Source organism: Nomascus leucogenys, chromosome X (genome assembly GCF_006542625.1).
Source record: "Nomascus leucogenys isolate Asia chromosome X, Asia_NLE_v1, whole genome shotgun sequence".
Classification (NCBI taxonomy): Eukaryota; Metazoa; Chordata; class Mammalia; order Primates; family Hylobatidae; genus Nomascus; species Nomascus leucogenys.
This window is the reverse complement of record NC_044406.1, coordinates 4,706,739-4,713,174: the sequence shown is the minus strand read 5'-3', so window position 1 is coordinate 4,713,174 and position 6,436 is coordinate 4,706,739. Positions and strand designations below refer to the sequence as shown.

Here is a 6,436-nt window from a genome sequence, read left to right as displayed (position 1 = left end):
TTTCTCCTTTTCTCTTTCTCTCTCTGTGTCTCTCATTCAGGATTTCATTTGTTGCATCCATTCTTGCAACAATCTTACAAATATTTTCTTTTCTTTCCACGTTGGCCCTCTTCAACTTGTTCTCCATGTTGCCAACACAGTGATTGTCCTAAAATATAAATCTGATCATTTCTTCCCCTCTCCCTGCAGAAAATATGTTACTGGCTTTCCCACCGCCTACTGGATAAATTCCACCTTTTCAGCATGGCACTCAAAACGCTTCACAACTAGGTCTTTAATCCTTTCCTTACCACCTTCTTTTCATACTCAATGTCCTGGCACGCCAAACCCTCCCTATTTCTAGATCTCCACACATACAGTATTGCTATGATGTCTTTATCCATGGCTTCTTTCTCAACTTCTTGACCCAATCAGTGTCTGTGTACCATTTCTTCCCTACTCAGAAAGTTCTTCCTTTGCAAACCCTTCCTTAATCATTTTCACCTCCATGGGTCCCTATGAGTTCATACGTATTCCTTGTGCACACCTTCTTGTAATCATATTTTTTCTCATGCTTTTGGCTATCTTGTCCACTAGACTGTATGCTTTCTCAAAAATAAATGGATGAGTTTCACTCACAGATGCATGTCAGTGCTTAGGACTGCACCAGTGCTAAAAAAAAAAAAAAAAACAACAACCCTGAATTTATGAATAAGTCAATGAATTAATACATTCTTGGCAAAACCCATGACTTTCTGGCCTACTATAAATTACTGTGTTCAAGGTGAGATTCTGCTTTAGTTTAGGATATAGATATCTGTATCCATATATCTGCAGCTATATGTCTATATCTATGTATACCACTGATTTGGGGAATAAGCTATACTTATTAACAATATTACTATGTTAATGGGTCTTGAATATCTATACAATAATGGAAAAAGTACATGTATATTTCTAAATATCTAATAATCAGAACACACACATATGTATGTATGGATATATGTTTTTTCTATTATTGGGTATAGAGATCTATTAATAGATAAGTGTATATTTATGTACCTATCTTGTTGGTAAAAGGTGCTTTTATACATATTATTTCATTTAGTCTCCACAAGAAACCCACAGGAAAGGTAATTTTAATCTCAGTTTAACAGATTCACAGAACATAACTGACTTTACAACAAGGTAAAGTTTGTGAGGATAGAGTCTTAACTTGAAACCAGGTCCCCAAATTGGTGTCTATCACCTTACCCATTATTGGTCAGGCTGCCCAAGTATCCTTCACATCATCATGGCAGGCTTCATGCTTTGGTTTACTGCCTAAAGCAGAAGCAATTAGGAGGATATCCTATGTGTTGTGGACACTATCTTTTTCCTTCCATAAATGAATTAATGGGCCATGAAATAATTTTAAGAAAAGCTAACTTTTCTGGCCAGGCAGAAGAGTAAAAGTAATCACCATGTAATATTGTTGTGAAGACTACCTGGCCCCACACATTAACTCAGCTAATCATTACAGTATTACATGGCGATTATCTGTTCCACTTTACAGATGCAGAAATGGAGGCAAACCATTAAAATACACACCTAAGGTCACACGCATCTTGAACCCAAGCAATCTCATTTTAAAATCCGTGTTCATTGTCACAACACTCTATTATGCCCTCTGATCTTTGCATTGCCAATTTAAATCCAACTTTCTCCAACTCAACTTTAAGTACAGGGGTGATACCCCCATCCTCGTCCCCCGCAACTTGAAACTCCCTGGGAAAGATAACCTCCTGGACCCTGGAAATGAAGAGGCGTATTTAAAAACAAATGCCTCATCCTGGGCACAACTCCAATATTTTATCAAAATCATGAAAGTATAAGAATAGAAGTAAACAAAAAGCTTTCATCGATCCCCTCTCAACCATACCCTGAGCATAAAAGAGGTCCTGTACTTTACAGAACTGTATTCCAAATTTTGCTGCTCTTAAAAATTTTTTTTATATCATTGCTTCCCAAATGAATTACAATAACGCAGACATAGGGACTGCTGGAGATCGTGACCTTAAACAGTTAAAGATGTTTTCATATACTGCAGCATGTCTGGTGTGGAGGGTATCTAGAGAGTCCTAAAAAAGCAAAGAGGAAGAAGGTTTGCTCTACGCGTCTGGCGCGGTACCGTGTGCCATGCCCACCTGCTCTATCTCCCGGGTACCCGGGATCTCTCCGTTACAGCTGGTTTGCATTGGGATTAGCAGCTCTTTGCATGAGGTTGTAGCTGTGGATGTGGTTTCTGTAGTGATGGGGCCGACTCCGGAGATCTATTGGCTGCTGGCTTTGTAAATTTCATTCAGTTTGGTCCAATGGCAGAGGGAGAGCCCCGGAGACAGCAGGACCTCTCTCCTCAATCTCTCTTTTTCTTGCAGAACCGTCTCTCTCCCTTCTCTGTCTCTTAGCACAGAGCTCTTATTCAGCCACTAGCTCGGCCCTTCCTGCTTCAATTGTAATGCTTGTTCTGCCCGTCCACAGACTATTGACGGCAGAAACAACGAATTTCCTCCAAACTAGGCGGTGTTGGTGGCTCTTGCATTCCTCTGGATGAGCGAATCTAGTTGGGGGGTTCCAGAAGGGGAAGGCTCCTGGGCTTTCAATACATCCTCCTGAATCATACCTCGTTTCGGGTTCCCTAGGAAAATCTGGACGTGTAAAAAGAACTCTTAACGGCCGATGCAGCTCTTCCAAAGCTAAGGTAGGTGCAGTTTTAAGACGTGTCTCTGGGATATTATTCTCCTTATTTTAAAAAGCCGTTTAAACATTTTGACTTGCAGCAAAGGATGGAAAGCCTCACTGCAGATACTTGAGCTTCACTTCATCTGATCTTTATTGTTTTCCTTTTATGATTATTAATATTATTTTTGGAAAATTTGGACAGGACTTTCTGCCATCTGTCTCGCTGCATTTCTTAGGTGTGGGTGGGAGTGTGGACCTTCATACGGTTTTTACATGCAACCTCTCCACAGAAATATTTGGTTTTATTTTCACTTAAAGAGAAAAATCCGGACCACCGTTGTTTGGAAGCGTTTTGCTGCAATCAGCTATTTGAACGGCTCTGGGGCCGTGTGTGATGTGTTTACAAAGTAGCGCTGCCTTCCACACAAATAAACAGAAGACTGTGGCGGGGAGAGGAGGAAAAACATATATATGTATCTGCAGTACAGGGAGAGAAGGAGCGAAGCGGCCAGGGCTGGAGATGGTGAAGGCAGGAAGACTTCTGCAAACTGTGAGGCATGGGAGGCTTTTCTTTTCTTTTTCTCCCCCCACACCCCCTTCTTCTTTAAGAAAACTGTCAGCTACCACCGCCTGGGGTGCTTTTTTGAGGGGTTGGGGGGCTGCTGTTAACCAGAAAGAAAAAGGGAAAACAGGCTTGGTTGGGGTTGCATTTAAGCGATTTTTTTTTCCCTCCTTCATCTCCGGGCCTCGGATAAGATGACGGCTTGGGTGATGCACGAAATAACGCACGTGATTGATTAGACCTGGCTTGGCTTGGCTAGGGAACGATCCAGGCGCGCTGGAGACCCCGCGTGAAGATGAAATGACGGTAGCTCCGGGCTGCTTCTGCAAACCGGGGAGCGGGCTCCATGCACTCCTTTCCCGTGTGTGTGGGTTTCGAGGCGGGTGGGAAGGGTGAGGCAAGCCGCAGAAGGAGGGTAGAGCTGGTGGTTTTGCTTCTTCGGGAGCCTTTGAGTGTAGTCTGAACCTTTGAGGGGGGCGCGGGGGGGCTTGCAGCTGCCGCCCTGGGAAACGTCTCTGAACTGCCCGCTTTTCCGAAGGAGCGGAAAAGTTGGAAGCTGCGAGGACAGACTACCGGAGCCCTTGTCTGGGTCTCGGGGGATCTGGAGCCCTAGTTGGTGCCCACTGAGAACACCCCTTCTCGGAGCGAGGGTGTGGGGGGAGTGTTAAGCCTGCGGGGCGCACGGTCCGCCAGTCCCCGATGTGGGGACGGAGGAGGAGGCTGAGGAGTCGGTTCCAAGAGCCGCACCACCCCTACAGCCCTGGAAAACGCAGCCGCCACCCCCTCTTCCCTTCCGTCCTATCCCAAGCCTCTCTGCTGTCCCGGGCCGATTTCATCTCGTCTCTTCCCCCGCCTCCCCGCTTCCCCGCCTCCCAATTCCCGCGCGGCTCGGCTCAGCCCCTTCCCACTCCAGTGAGCAGAACTGATGGAGAAGATCCGCCAAGCGCGCAGCCGGAGGCGGAGGAGACAGTGGGGGGTGGGCGAGGGGCTTCGAGACCACGCAGGGAGCGAGTGAAGTTCAGTCCTGACCCCTCCCCAAGGCCGCGGCTGGGGCGCCCCCAGCCCGCGCTGGCACCCGCGTGGCCTGACCTGCGGAAGCGCAAGCGGGGATGAGGTAGGGAGAGGGAGGTAGGTGCCGCTGGGCTGCAGATGATGCGTGGGTGGGGGGCTTGCTGTGGGAGGAGAGGCCCAGGTCTCGGCCTGCGCCCTCCACTCCGCGGCTGCTTCCTCCGCCTCTGGTTTTCCAAGAGGCCCGTCGCTACCCCGGGGAACACTCTCATCCTTCGGTCAGTCCCCTGGACACCCCTTCCTCTTCCTGTCCCTCAACCTGACCTGGCTCTTTCGCCCCTCCGAGAACCGGTAGGCTGGGGTCCCTCGGCGGGGTTCTCCTGGGCCGCAACCGGAGCTTTGCGCCCCCGGTATCGGGGCCCAGTGCCCCGTGCAACCCTGGGCCCGGGCGCACGATTCCGGCGCCTGCTCGCCGCCAGACACAGCGCCCTTTCTTCCCGGAGCGGCGGGGGCGGGAGCAGGGGGGTCAGGTCAGCCCTTGCACCCCCGAGGCCTGGCCCGGGCCACCCTGGGAACGGATGTCCTGCATGGAGGGCGAGGGGCACCCTGAGGACGTCCTCCGCATCATACCCCTCCCCTTCCCCAGAAGGCTTTTTTTTTTCCGGACTGCGGGTTTCTTTTTCTCTGGCTTCTTCCTCTGAACCTACGGCAGGTGTCAGCCTCTTTTTATGTATGTGCTGCTGCTATCTCGGGGATGGCGGGGGAGGGGGTGCAGGAGGCCGCGTGGAGGGGTCCTAGGAGGTTCTGGCGGGGTTTTGGCCCCTGCGGTGCGCCCGGGCTTGCAACTCGCGCGGGCGCTGGGCGCGCGCGTCACGAATTCGGCCTAGGGCTTGGGCGAGTCTGCGGGGAGTGAGGACGGAGGATCCCGATGTGTCATTTAGACCCAACTTAAGGAATTTGGGGTGGGGGTTGGGTGGGGGTTTTGGAACTAAGCAGGTGATGTTCTTGCGATCTGAATCCACAAGGTGGTAGTATGGCTTCTTTTTATTTTTATTTTATTTTATTTCTATTTGGTCATTTTTTTGGGGGGGGGGCGGTGGTTTGTTGTTGTTGTTGTTGCTCTTATCTTATGCTTTTTGAAGGCATCCGTTGCCCGTAGGGCTTACATCGGAGCGCGTTGCATTATATTTTCTTAAAAGGGGGTGGTGTGCGTGAGCTCCCATCTCAGAATCAGCCCTTCCTGTGATGTGAGGAAGGCAAAAGCAAAAGCAAAAAAAAAAAAAAAAAAAAAAAGAAGAAATAAAAAAAAAGGGAAAGAAAAAGTTTAGGGAGACCTCGTTATCCTGACGAAGCAGAATTGCCAGTTTGTGTGGGCGTTCTGCGGGCAACATAGAAGTGCATGCTTAAGAAATCCGGGGTAGCTTCCTTCCCCAGCTAGAAATTAAATGGCCAGGGTGCAAACACCTGACTTTGATGAGAACAAAGCGGCAGAAACTGCAAGAGACCTGCATGGTTTGAATGGACGCACTGAGCCTTTTCCTAGGGGATGGCAGAGCGGGGCGAAATCAGATAGCAAAGAAATCTGCAGTTTTGTGGGGGCCGATTTGGAGAGTGGAGAATTATTTCATACCTTTAGTTGGCTGTGGGGAAGATGTTAGCAGTAATCCATTAATCCTCAGCATAGATTTTCCTGTGGAAATGAGCAAAATGTTAAGAGGGGGAGGGGTGGCTAATGGCACATGGTTGCATTAAACCCTGTATTTCCAGAAAAAGATATGGAATTTCTGTGTATCCTAAAATTAAGAATACAGGAATTTCATGGAGAACTCTGCAAGCCTGTATTTTCTCAGATTAGAAATTCAGTATTTTATTACTCAATGAAATGTAGAATGTGTATGTGTGTATACAGACATACACACACGCATTCTACATTTCTACATATATATGTGTGTGTGTATATATATATATATATATATATATATATATATGGTCATTTTAAAGAGTATTTTGTTTGACATGTAAGAACATAATCAGGGCCAGTTGTAGCAGGTGGAAAATTACTTCATCAGTTTTAAGTCATTAGATTAAAATGGGAGGCTTCATTTTTTTTTTTGAAACCAGAATAATAATTGCATTTTCATAATAATGCCTGTGCATGGATGCAGT

The 6,436-nt window shown here is 47.6% G+C and overlaps 1 protein-coding gene across 3 annotated transcripts in view; it reads left to right on the top strand.

Moving 5' to 3' along the window:
• The first annotated feature begins 2,214 nt into the window (after window positions 1–2,214).
• The window catches only part of NLGN4X (neuroligin 4 X-linked), a 340,913-nt gene continuing 336,691 nt past the window's right edge, over window positions 2,215–6,436 (top strand). The window contains exon 1 of one of the 3 annotated variants that reach the window (XM_003260986.4): window positions 2,215–2,719. The gene's annotated coding sequence lies outside the window, so the exon portion shown is untranslated. Of the gene's footprint in view, window positions 2,720–4,052; window positions 4,391–6,436 lie in introns of those variants that run through there. The other 2 variants (XM_012500970.2, XM_030806413.1) reach the window with 2 other exon arrangements.